This window comes from Bos indicus x Bos taurus, chromosome 3, assembly GCF_003369695.1.
Source record: "Bos indicus x Bos taurus breed Angus x Brahman F1 hybrid chromosome 3, Bos_hybrid_MaternalHap_v2.0, whole genome shotgun sequence".
NCBI classification, from domain to species: domain Eukaryota; kingdom Metazoa; phylum Chordata; class Mammalia; order Artiodactyla; family Bovidae; genus Bos; species Bos indicus x Bos taurus.
The window spans coordinates 8,094,553-8,107,190 of NC_040078.1; the positions used below are offsets into that span (position 1 = coordinate 8,094,553).

Genomic DNA, 12,638 nt, shown 5'->3' on the forward strand with positions numbered 1-12,638 from the left:
CAGCCTCTCACATGCGCCTGGCAGGGCTTCGCCACCTCGCCCATGCTCCTGCAGAGGGCCTGCTCGAGCGGCCTGCCGATCTTTCGGCCAGGTTCCCTCGAGCCCCACCCATCCCTTCATGCTGGCCCTCCAGGAAGACTCCACCCAAGCACCCCTGGGCCTGCCTGCCAGCCCCTCGGCTCGCCGCCGCCCCCTCTCCCTGCGATCGCTCTGCCCAGGTCCCTGATCCACGTGGGGCGCCTACCAGCCATGGCCCCAAGCACCTTCGTCCCATACTCTCCCCCAGGCACGCTGATGCCCACGGCCCCGGCAGGGGCCTCAAGGAAACCTCCTTTGGCCACGGCAAGCACACGTCGGGCCACGGGGGCTCCTTTCCCATAGGGGACTCGGCGCCATCCCACCCGAGTGTGCCACCCTCGCCGCACTTTGGTGCCCTTGGTCGGCCGTCCACTTCCCCTCCGAAGGACACAGTCCTTGAACGGACGTGGAATGAAACCCTTTGGGGAAAGACGACCTCGAGATTGGCCCAAGGGGAGACTGTGCTGGGCGATTACCCTCGGGGAGAGTTCCTAGGGGAAGACAATGACAGGTTGGCCAGAGGGATGGAGTGGATCCTGGATAGACAGTTGGATGAGAATGGGAAACTCGTAGATGTCATAACTAGGGGAGGGGTGCGGGGAACAGGGCGCTGTGCGTGTGTGTGTGTGTGTGTGGGTGTGGTGTGGGTGTGTGTGTGTGTGGGTGTGTGTGTGGGTGGGTGTGTTTGTGTGTGCGCGCGCCCCAGTGCCCACCTTTGGTTACGAGTGGGGGAGGGAGGCCTGGGGAAATCTTGCCTCAGTCCGGTAGGATTGAGAGCTGTGGTCAGGCAAGGGAAACACCCTGATGGTCGGGTTGTCCTCCCTGGCAGGCATCGCTGCCTCTAGCGCATCTGCCGCCTCCAGGCTGGTGGGCTAGCTTTGCCCAGCCGGGCCGGCCGGCCCCGCCCGGATCTGCGAGCTCTCTCACTTCCACTAAGCGGGGGTGGGATTCGAGGCACAGGTCCACATCCATCTTCACCCCTTTGCCTCGGGGACAGCGAAGAAGAACTAAAGAGCCCCTTGAGGAAAGTGAAAGAGGAGAGTGAAAACCTTGGCTTCAAACTCAACATTCGGACAACTAAGATCATGGCATCCCGTCCCATCACTTCATGGCAAATAGACGGGGAAAGAACGGAAAGCGGGAAAGACTTCATTTTGGGGGGCTGCCCCAAAGCACCGCAGACGCCGGCCGCGCCGGCGAAATGAAAGACGTTCGCTCCTTGGGAGAAAAGCTATGACCAACCTGGACAGCATGTCGAAAAGCAGAGACGAGGTCTCTGACGAGGGGCTGTCTCGTGAAAGCTACGGTTTCTCCAGCGGTCACGTACAGATGTGAGAGGTGGAGTATAAAGAAGGATGAGTGCCGAAGAATTGATGCTTTTGGACTGCGGTGTTGGAGAAGACTCTTGAGAGTCCCTTGGACTGCGAGGAGACCCAACCCGTCCATCCTAGAGGAAATCAGTCCTGAATATTCATCAGAAGGACTGAGGCTGAAGCTGAAACGCCAATCCTCTGGCCACCCGACCCGCAAAACTGACTCACGGGAAAGACCCTGATGGAAGGCAGGAGGAGACCTGGACGACCCGACAGAAGACGAGAGGCTTGGATGGCATCCCCGACTGGACGGACATGAGTTTGAGCAAGCCTCGCGAGTTGGTGAGGGACAGGGAAGCCTGGCTGCTGCAGTGCCCTGAGCGACTGAACTGATCCCGATGCCTCCCGGGCGCCGTGGTCCGCCTCCCAGAGCCCACTCAAGACCAGAACCCTCTTGGAGACACCAGCACCATACGGGAGTCACAGCCAGCCCGGGACCTGGCGCGCAGTGGCCAAGCCGCCCAGAGACGGGGCTGGCATGAGGGACATGGGAAGGCAGGCGTGTCCGTGGCCACTGGCCCCTACTCCCCGAGGCACATCCCCTTCGCTCACCTTCGGCTGCGGCCACCGCCCCTGCCGCTGCTGGCCCCCGCTGGCGACCACCACAGCTCGCGCCCCTACCCCCGCCCCTATCCCCACCCCGCCCTATCCCACCCCACCTCCTCACCGCCCCCGGCCCCCCCCCACCCCCGACAGTAGGAGAACCAGCACAAGCCCAGGAGCATCACGGCCGCCACCAGGGCCAGCAGCCGCAGCCCCTCAGGAGGGAGGGAGGCGGGGGATGGGAGGCCTCAGGCCGGTCGTGGTGAAAGCGGCGCGAGGTTGCCACTGCGGCCAACAAAGGTTTGCCCCGGGGGACGGCGGAGGTGGCCTGAATCGTGCTTGGGCTGGAGGTGCAGGGTCCCGGGGGCCTCTGGCGCAGTGCTGAGCTGCTAGGTCGCGTCAGTCCTGTCCGACTCTGTGCGACCCCATAGACGGCAGCCCACCAGGCTCCCCTGTCCCCGGGATTCTCCAGGCAAGGACACTGGAGTGGCTTGCCATTTCCTTCTGCAATGCATGCAAGTGAAAAGTGAAAGTGAAGTCGCTCGGTCCTATGGGACTTTTAGCGACCCCATGGTCTGCAGCCTCCCAGGCTCCTCCGTCCATGGGGTTTTCCAGGCAAGAGGACTGGAGTGGGTTGCCATTGCGTAGGCTAAAAGGGTAAAGGTGGGAGGGTCGCCGGCGAGGACCCCGGCAGGTGGCAGGTGGCAGGCCTCCGGAGAGGAAGAAGAAAGGCTTCCCTGACCGGGAATCGAACCCGGGCCGCGGCGGTGAGAGCGCCGAATCCTAACCACTAGACCACCAGGGAGCGTCGGGGCAAGGCCCTCGCCTGCTCCCGCTGAACCCAGCGCCTCCATGCCACCCGCCCGCGCCACCTTGCCGCCCACACCCGGCCTTGGCAAGTCCAGCCGCCCGCCGGCCCCGTCAGTCCTCCTGCCTTGGCGTGCCGTCTTGCTTTCAGCCCCCTCAAAACACTGCGCGCGCCGCCGGCTTCTCGCACACACGCCAAAAGCCGCGGGCCAGCGGGCTGGCTCCCCGCTCCCAGCTCGCTCTCCCCCGCCATCGCCCCTGCCGGGAGGGCGGTGCAGCTCAGCAAAAGGTCGGCCCGCTGCGTTGGCCGGGAATCGAACCCGGGTCAACTGCTTGGAAGGCAGCTATGCTCACCACTATACCACCAACGCTACACAGCCCGGGCGGCCGCCGGACGCCGGCCCCGGGCTCGCCCCAGCATACTCTCGCCGCCGCCGCCGCCGCCGCCGCCCCCGCCGCCGCATCCCTGCCCCGACGCCCCGTCAGCCGAGGCTCTGCGCCGCCGCCGGCGCCACCAGCAGCCGCGCGGCGCCCCATGCGCGTCAGCGCTACGCCGTGGCCGTGGTCCACCGGCCCGACGGCCTTGCGGCCCTGCGGCCCTTCGCTCCCCGCCGCGGCCCGCGAACGCCTCCGCCCTCACCTCCGGCGGGCAACGCGGGGCACGCAGCTTCCCGCACCCAGCTGGCCAAAGCCCTTCTCCACCGGGCTCTGGGCGCGGCCACTTCCCACGACGACTTGGGGACACGGGACCCAGCTGCCTGCACGCGTCGCGGCGCTGTGCCGAGCCGCACGGCGGGGGCGTCGCGAGCCTAGGAGCCCACCGAGGCAGCCGGTGGGGGTGGGTGCGTGGGCGGCCGGGCGGCCCCGCGGGCCGCAAGCTCCGGCTCTGGTCGGGCAAGGCCGTGGGGTGGCCAAGGAGGCCCTCGCTCGGCCGTGGCGACCGTGCGCCCGGCGACCACAAAGGGCTCGGGGAGAGGGGGTCGACGGTGGCTAGGCCGCGCACCGCGCCCTGGCGCCTCGCCCAAAGGCGGCGGGACCAGACGAAGGGCCTCTGGGGGCCTGGCGGCAGGACAGAGAGCGACCGCGGCCACCAAAAAGGGTGTGTGGCCTCCCCGTCGGGGAATCGAACCCCGGTCTCCCGCGTGACAGGCGGGGATACTCACCACTATACTAACGAGGACGGCGGCGACCGTCCTACCGCCCGGCCGCTCACGGGCTCTCGGGCTGCCTGCCGACGGGTCCCCCTGCCCAGCACGGGCCCCCGGCCACCGCGGGTCCCGACCCAACCGCGCACCCAACCCACCGCCCCGTTCACAGCGGCAGCCCGCCACCCCGACAGGGCCCCGGACCCCCGCGGCACTGGACACTCCCCAGGGCGCGCCGCCTCTTGCCTCCCACGCGGGCATTCCGCCGGGAGAAGGGGGCCCGAGAAGGCAAGCGAGGCTGCGAGGACACGGTGGGCGCGCGCCGGCCGGCGTCGGGCCAGGAGAGGCGCGGCTGGGGAGGGGCCAGCCCGCCCACGGCCCGGCGGGGTCCGGGGCGCGGCCGGCCGCCGAGCCAGGCGCCTCGGCCGACCGCCGCGCGCCGGCTCCGTCGACACCCACCCCGGACGGCCGCCTGCCTGCCTGCCTGCCTGCCTGCCTGCCTGCCGGGCGCGGCGCGGCGCGCGGCCCGCCAAGGGTGCCGGGCTCGCGCCGCGTCGGGTCCCAGCCAGGCGAGCGGCCACGCGCCCAGTCAGGCCCGCCGTCAGGATGGCCGAGCGGTCTAAGGCGCTGCGTTCAGGTCGCAGTCTCCCCTGGAGGCGTGGGTTCGAATCCCACTCCTGACAAGCCAGCCTTTTGGCCCGCCGGACAAACGCGCCCGTCCTCCCCGCGCCACTGCCTTGCTGCACACACGCCCCGCCTCCCGCCACCTGCACCCCCACCCCAGGAACCTTCAGTCCTCCTCAGCGCATCTTTCCTCCCCAGCTGGCTGCAGCTGCAGCTGCTGGTTTTCCTGCCTCCCCGCCTCCGCCTCGCCCACCCTCGCCCACCCTCCCACTCCCACGCCCCCCCCCCCCCCCCCGCCCCCGGCCGCACCGAAGCACACAGCCCCGCGGCGGCTGGCAAGCCCTCCTCGCGTCGCCGGCGCTCCGACTTCTGCCGGGGAACGGCCAACTCGCTCTCGCAGCCTTGCTTGCACGTCCGCCCCCGGCCGCTCTCCCTCCGGCCGGCACCCTGTCCTCCGCACCCGCCCCGCCGGCCCGCCTGCGCTCCCCAGTCACACCGAGGCGGCCGAGCCCCCGCCTTGCCCGCCAGGGGGGTGCTGCGTGCCCTCGACGCTTCTGCGCCTTGCGGCCTTGGCCGGGCCACACCTGCCTGCCGCCCGCCAGGGACACGTGCCTCCCAGCCTTCCTGCTGGCCAGCGAACACCGGTCTTCCTGGCACCAGTCCGTCCCGGGAAGGGTGCTCCTCTGGGGAGGGAGCAGAAGCCCTACGTGCCCGTGCAGCCCGCCCACCGGCGCCCGGCCGGCGCCCCCGACCTTCCCGGGGGAAGCCGCTGCCCGGGCCGGAGCCAAGCCCTTCCAGAGCGCGCTCCCTGCCTCAGCCGGCAGTCCCCGAGCCAGGAGCCGCTCTGCCAAAGGGCCCCTCCTCACCAGCACCACCACCCCGTCAGAGCCGGACCTCGGGCGCGCGGTCCGCCAGAGCACACGAGCCGGGCTCACACGCCTTTGGGTCGGGACCCGGCGGTCGCTGAGAGGAACGTCGGCGCGCGGCCGCAGCGACCACGCAGCGCCTGCGCCTGCACCTGACAGGGATCTCGGCGCCGGGCAGGAGGCGTCGGCTCCCGGCCCCCTCGGGCGACACCGACAGGGTCGCGGCGGCCGTGGTCGGCGCAGAAGGCGCGCGACGGGCCGAGTGGGACCCTCCGAGAGCGCCGCGCCCTGTGGTCCTGCACGTGCCCGGATCCTGGCTTTCAGGTCGCCCCCTCTCCCCGCTCCCCACCGTCGTCTCCTGCTCCGATGGAGCAGATAGATGCCGACGGGCGACAGGCGAGCAGTGAGCAGTGCCGGGCGGGTGGCGGTCAGCGCCTCTGGGGCAGCGTCGGGCGGCGTTGGCCATCGGTGCATGGGTGGTTCAGTGGTAGAATTCTCGCCTGCCACGCGGGAGGCCCGGGTTCGATTCCCGGCCCATGCAGCCGCAGCGTCCCCTTTTGGTCCCTCAGTGCAGCCCCAGAGCCCAGCTAGGTCTGCCGACTGAAAGACGCTCCAGGCAGCGCTCCTGCAACCGCTGGCTGCTACCTGCCGCCCGCTGCCTCTCCCACGCAGACGCGCGCCACCCCACCCCACCCCCACCCCACCCCCACCCCACCCAGAAAAGGCCCTGCTGCCAAGCCTCCGTGGCCCCAAGCCCTGCGGGCTCAGCCGCCCGTGCGTCCAGGCGCCTTTCTTGTGTTTGCTCGCTTCCTCACCCGGACCCAGCCGGGGGCTCAGGGATTGCACTGGAAGGAATAGCCCCCGGCTGGCAGCCGCCCGCACCACCTCTTCACCTTTCACAACGTCCGTCTCCAAGCTCCCTGCCTCACTCTCCCCACACTCCGAGAATCAATCACACTACGTTTGCACAGTCAGGAGCAAGGAAGTTGCCACATCTGGCAAGCATACCTCCCTTTCGCCTGGAGGGTCCCTGGACCAGCGTCTTGCAGGAGGAGTTCCAAAGAAGTCCACCAGCTCCCGTCCCTCGGCAGAAATGGGTCTCCAACAGGGACGGCCTCACCACCTCAAACACCACCCCATACCCCTGAAACCCTGTTGCGCGCCTCACCTCAGCATCAGCCCTGCCCCAAGAGCACCACCACCTCAGCCTGCACCCTCACCGTGCCCCTACTTCCCCAAACGCAACCCCCATCCCACCCCCACCCGGCTCCCCACCTCCCCCATTTGCACACCACCCCCCCCACGCCCAGGTCCTCCCTGAGCCATTCCAAATCCCAGGCTGTCCAGGAACCTGCCTTTGCATTTGGCGCACTGGCCTGCCTCCCCCCACCCCCTACCCCAGGCCAGGGCCTGCTCCTCTTTCTGCTTCTTCCAACACGAGGAGAACTGCCTTACAGTCCTGGGTTAGTCTCAGGTGCTCGGCAAAGTGATTCAGTCCCCTGTTCTTTTCCAGGTGATTTTCCAGTGTAGGTTAAGGCGAGACACGAATACAGTTCTCATGCTACAGAGGAAAGCTCTGTTGCTCATCGACTGTAAGTACAGTACTTCCTATCTCTTGATCCGACTCCAACTTCGTCCCTCCCCTGCCTTTCCCCTTGGCTGGCCCTATGCACGTTTTCTCCGTCTCCAGGTCGGTTTCCCCTTTGCACATAGATTCACTGGTATTCGTTGTTCGAGTCCACAGAGCTTTGTCCCTCTCCACCCGACTCACTTCAGGCAGCGGACCCTTCTGTGGGTCCGTCCGGCGTTGCGGCCCATGGCGATGGCCGCTGCTACTTGATGGCTGCGTCATATTCCACGGTACGTATTTGCCTCACCTTCTCGTGCCGGCCACGGGCCGACTGGCACGTGAGGGTTTCCCACGTCTCGGCTACGGCACCGAGGGCTGCGATGACCCTGGGGGATGCCCGCCTCTCTTCCCATTGGGCGTGTTGTCTTTTCCCGATGAGTAGCCGGGATTGGGTCTGCTGGATCATCATGTGAGCTCTTCTTTGTCCTACTGGTGGACCGACCCTCGACTGATTGACTTCCCCGGAGTGGCAGTTGTTGTTCTGGAAGTGTACAACTACAGCCTGGTGCCCGTGTCCGCTGTACAGCGTTGTGATTCACTCCTGTGCGCGTAGGATGAGGGTTTCAGATCGGTTTCCGTTACAGGTGAACAGGATATGGGATCTCATTCCCTGTAGTATCCCGTGTATCCTTGTTGCTCCTCTCCTTTCTACGCAGTACTGGTACGGTACATCCGTTGAGCCCGGCTCCTCATCCATCCCTCCGTCCGTGACTCTGCCCTTGGGAAGCCCGAGGCTGCTTTCCCGAGTCTGAGAGTCTGTCGCTGGTTGCCACAAGGGTGAATTTGTACAACACTTAAGATTCCACCCATCTGTGACCCTGCCTGTTTGACTTCCCTCACCAAGGGTAATATTCTGCAGCTCCAGCTTCCGCTGTTGCTGCCAGTGACACTATTGGACTCGCGTGGATGGCTCAGTGCCATCCCATTCTCTCCCTGTCTCTGGTATGGCACCTACGTGGGTGAGCCGTTGGGGATGGGCACTAGGGTTTCCTCCACGTCTCGGCTACGGCAAACGGTGCTGCTATGACCGTGGGGTTTGCATGTGTCTTTCCGAATGAAGAGTTGCGGCTCTCACGGGTATGTACCCAGGGTGGGATTGGGACAGCGCGCCTGTTTCCCGCCGACTTACTTGCCTGTTGATTTCGTTTCTTCTGCAAAGCCGACTCCAGTGTCGGAGTCATGGTTGTTGCTCCAGTACAGTGGGTTTCCAATATTGTGCTCGTTTCCGGTGGACCGCAAAGTGCTTCTGTTTCCCGTGTACAGATTTTGGATTTCATGTATGTTTTCAGATTCTTGTCCACTCGAGGGGATTCCAGGGTACTGACGCTTATTCCCTGTGTTGAACTGGATCACCTTGGCGCTTCTCCCTTTATCCAGGGTCCTGCGAATCTGTTCGTCCCAGCTGCACTCGCATCCCTCCAGCGCTGCCTTTCCGCTGGCGTTCCCCTAAGGTGGTTTTCTGCGTGAGTGGGTTTCTCCTCGGCAAATAGCTCCGTTTTGTATTCTTTCACGCGTTCCACATGCCTTTGTCCAACGCGGTCTGACGTGCTTCACCAAGTGTAAGAGTCTCTAGGTCCATCATTGCTTGTGACAAGTGGCAACACTGGACTTATTTCTGTATGACTGAGTGATGGTTCCATGCTACATCTGTGCCACCTCTTCTCGGGCCCTGCCACGTGTGGATGGGCGCTGGGGTTTGCTCCGTGTCTTGGCCATGGCAAACAGTGTCGCCGTGTCCGTGGCGGTGTGGGCACCCTCAGACCTCCCCGAGGTTGGCCCTCTGCGGGTGTGTACCCTGGGGGGACGGCCTGTGCTCGGTCACGTGGGAGCTCTCCTTGGTCCTCGTGAAATCTCAGCCACCCGAGCGGCCAACCACCACTCCCCATCCCACCATGTGCCCCCAGCCATGTCACACCCGAGACTGGACATTTGCTCCTGATGAGTGGTGACTTTGGTCTCTGGGGCGGTACGGCGGGCCCACCCATCTCGGACCAGGTCTGGCCCCCGTCTGGCACCCCGTTTCCGTCGTTGGCTTGCCTGCGTCCTCAGCCCACCGCTGAGCCTGAGCAGCCTGCGGCACCGCGCACCAGTGTGGCTCGCCCGCTCACCCGCCACCCCGCCCAAATGGAGTGCTCCCCCACCATCTTCCTCATGCCACAGCCCCATCACTGTCACGGCCTGCCCTCTGCCTTTCCCTCCAGACTCCAGGCACGGTCCCATCCGCCCCCCCCACCGCCCCCCCCTCCCCACCACCACCACCAACGCCCTGGAGCTCGGGCCACCCCTCCCACGTCCTGCCCTGGCCTGGACTGCCCTGCCCTGCCCTGAGGTTCACCAGTGCGGGCCTCCCTCCGGCTCCGAGGACCCACCCCGACCCCACGCCCACCCCTACCTCCCGCAGATCCGTCCCAGCCTCTCACATGCGCCTGGCAGGGCTTCGCCACCGCGCCCATGCTCCTGCAGAGGGCCTGCTCCAGCGGCCTGCCGATCTTTCGGCCAGGTTCCCGAGAGCCCCACCCATCCCCTCATGCTGGCCCTCCAGGAAGACTCCACCCAAGCACCCCTGGGCCTGCCTGCCAGCCCCTCGGCTCGCCGCCGCCCCCTCTCCCTGCGATCGCTCTGCCCAGGTCCCTGATCCACGTGGGGCGCCCACCAGCCATGGCCCCAAGCACCTTCGTCCCATACTCTCCCCCAGGCACGCTGATGCCCACGGCCCCGGCAGGGGCCTCAAGGAAACCTCCTTTGGCCACGGCAAGCACACGTCGGGCCACGGGGGCTCCTTTCCCATAGGGGACTCGGCGCCATCCCACCCGAGTGTGCCACCCTCGCCGCACTTTGGTGCCCTTGGTCGGCCGTCCACTTCCCCTCCGAAGGACACAGTCCTTGAACGGACGTGGAATGAAACCCTTTGGGGAAAGACGACCTCGAGATTGGCCCAAGGGGAGACTGTGCTGGGCGATTACCCTCGGGGAGAGTTCCTAGGGGAAGACAATGACAGGTTGGCCAGAGGGATGGAGTGGATCCTGGATAGACAGTTGGATGAGAATGGGAAACTCGTAGATGTCATAACTAGGGGAGGGGTGCGGGGAACAGGGCGCTGTGCGTGTGTGTGTGTGTGTGTGGGTGTGCGTGTGGGTGTGTGTGTGTGTGGGTGTGTGTGTGGGTGGGTGTGTTTGTGTGTGCGCGCGCCCCATGTCCCCCTTTGGTTACGGGTCGGGGAGGGAGGCCTGGGGAAATCTTGCCTCAGTCCGGTAGGATTGAGAGCTGTGGTCAGGCAAGGGAAACACCCTGATGGTCGGGTTGTCCTCCCTGGCAGGCATCGCTGCCTCGAGCGCATCTGCCGCCTCCAGGCTGGTGGGCTAGCTTTGCCCAGCCGGGCCGGCCGGCCCCGCCCGGATCTGCGAGCTCTCTCACTTCCACTAAGCGGGGGTGGGATTCGAGGCACAGGTCCACATCCATCTTCACCCCTTTGCCTCGGGGAGAGCGAAGAAGAACTAAAGAGCCCCTTGAGGAAAGTGAAAGAGGAGAGTGAAAACGTTGGCTTCAAACTCAACATTCAGACAACTAAGATCATGGCATCCCGTCCCATCACTTCATGGCAAATAGACGGGGAAAGAACGGAACGCGGGAAAGACTTCATTTGGGGGGGCTGCCCCAAAGCACTGCAGACGCCGGCCGCGCCGGTGAAATGAAGACGTTCGCTCCTTGGGAGAAAAGCTATGACCAACCTGGACAGCATGTCGCAAAGCAGAGACGAGGTCTGTGACGAGGGTCTGTCTCGTGAAAGCTACGGTTTCTCCAGCGGTCACGTACAGATGTGAGAGGTGGAGTATAAAGAAGAATTGATGCTTTTGGACTGCGGTGTTGGAGAAGACTCTTGAGAGTCCCTTGGACTGCGAGGAGACCCAACCCGTCCATCCTAGAGGAAATCAGTCCTGAATATTCATTAGAAGGACTGAGGCTGAAGCCGAAACGCCAATCCTCTGGCCACCCGACCCGCAAAACTGACTCACGGGGAAAGACCCTGATGGAAGGCAGGAGGAGACCGGGACGACCCGACAGAAGACGAGAGGCTTGGATGGCATCCCCGACTGGACGGACATGAGTTTGAGCAAGCCGGGCGAGTTGGTGATGGACAGGGAAGCCTGGCTGCTGCAGTGCCCTGAGCGACTGAACTGATCCCGATGCCTCCCGGGCGCCGTGGTCCGCCTCCCAGAGCCCACTCAAGACCAGAACCCTCTTGGAGACACCAGCACCATACGGGAGTCACAGCCAGCCCGGGACCTGGCGCGCAGTGGCCAAGCCGCCCAGAGACGGGGCTGGCATGAGGGACATGGGAAGGCAGGCGTGTCCGTGGCCACTGGCCCCCACTCCCCCGAGGCACATCCCCCTTGCTCACCTTCGGCTGCGGCCACCGCCCCTGCCGCTGCTGGCCCCCGCTGGCGACCACCACAGCTCGCGCCCCTACCCCCGCCCCTATCCCCACCCCGCCCTATCCCACCCCACCTACTCACCACCCCCCCCCCCCCAACCCCCACAGTAGGAGAACCAGCACAAGCCCAGGAGCATCGCCGCCGCCACCAGGGCCAGCAGCCGCAGCCCCTCAGGAGGGAGGGAGGCGGGGGATGGGAGGCCTCAGGCCGGTCGTGGTGAAAGCGGCGCGAGGTTGCCACTGCGGCCAACAAAGGTTTGCCCCGAGGGACGGCGGAGGTGGCCTGAATCGTGCTTGGGCTGGAGGTGCAGGGTCCCGGGGGCCTCTGGCGCAGTGCTGAGCTGCTAGGTCGCGTCAGTCCTGTCCGACTCTGTGCGACCCCATAGACAGCAGCCCACCAGGCTCCCCTGTCCCCGGGATTCTCCAGGCAAGAACACTGGAGTGGCTTGCCATTTCCTTCTGCAATGCATGCAAGTGAAAAGTGAAAGTGAAGTCGCTCGGTCCTATGGGACTTTTAGCGACCCCATGGTCTGCAGCCTCCCAGGCTCCTCCGTCCATGGGGTTTTCCAGGCAAGAGGACTGGAGTGGGTTGCCATTGCGTAGGCTAAAAGGGTAAAGGTGGGAGGGTCGCCGGCGAGGACCCCGGCAGGTGGCAGGTGGCAGGCCTCCGGAGAGGAAGAAGAAAGGCTTCCCTGACCGGGAATCGAACCCGGGCCGCGGCGGTGAGAGCGCCGAATCCTAACCACTAGACCACCAGGGAGCGTCGGGGCAAGGCCCTCGCCTGCTCCCGCTGAACCCAGCGCCTCCATGCCACCCGCCCGCGCCACCTTGCCGCCCACACCCGGCCTTGGCAAGTCCAGCCGCCCGCCGGCCCCGTCAGTCCTCCTGCCTTGGCGTGCCGTCTTGCTTTCAGCCCCCTCAAAACACTGCGCGCGCCGCCGGCTTCTCGCACACACGCCAAAAGCCGCGGGCCAGCGGGCTGGCTCCCCGCTCCCAGCTCGCTCTCCCCCGCCATCGCCCCTGCCGGGAGGGCGGTGCAGCTCAGCAAAAGGTCGGCCCGCTGCGTTGGCCGGGAATCGAACCCGGGTCAACTGCTTGGAAGGCAGCTATGCTCACCACTATACCACCAACGCTACACAG

At 65.7% G+C, this 12,638-nt stretch overlaps 7 non-coding genes across 7 annotated transcripts; 2 read left to right on the plus strand and 5 right to left on the minus strand.

Moving 5' to 3' along the window:
- Positions 1-2,727: 2,727 nt before the first annotated feature.
- TRNAE-CUC lies at positions 2,728-2,799 on the minus strand. Its single transcript has one exon. It is a non-coding gene; the product is annotated as a tRNA-Glu (tRNA).
- A 301-nt stretch (positions 2,800-3,100) lies between these two features.
- Positions 3,101-3,172, minus strand: TRNAG-UCC. The gene has a single exon. It is a non-coding gene; the product is annotated as a tRNA-Gly (tRNA).
- A 737-nt stretch (positions 3,173-3,909) lies between these two features.
- TRNAD-GUC lies at positions 3,910-3,981 on the minus strand. The gene has a single exon. It is a non-coding gene; the product is annotated as a tRNA-Asp (tRNA).
- Positions 3,982-4,546: 565 nt separating this feature from the next.
- TRNAL-CAG lies at positions 4,547-4,629 on the plus strand. The gene has a single exon. It is a non-coding gene; the product is annotated as a tRNA-Leu (tRNA).
- Positions 4,630-5,906: 1,277 nt separating this feature from the next.
- On the plus strand, positions 5,907-5,977 carry TRNAG-GCC. Its single transcript has one exon. It is a non-coding gene; the product is annotated as a tRNA-Gly (tRNA).
- Positions 5,978-12,186: 6,209 nt separating this feature from the next.
- On the minus strand, positions 12,187-12,258 carry TRNAE-CUC. Its single transcript has one exon. It is a non-coding gene; the product is annotated as a tRNA-Glu (tRNA).
- A 301-nt stretch (positions 12,259-12,559) lies between these two features.
- TRNAG-UCC lies at positions 12,560-12,631 on the minus strand. The gene has a single exon. It is a non-coding gene; the product is annotated as a tRNA-Gly (tRNA).
- Between the last annotated feature and the right edge of the window lie 7 nt (positions 12,632-12,638).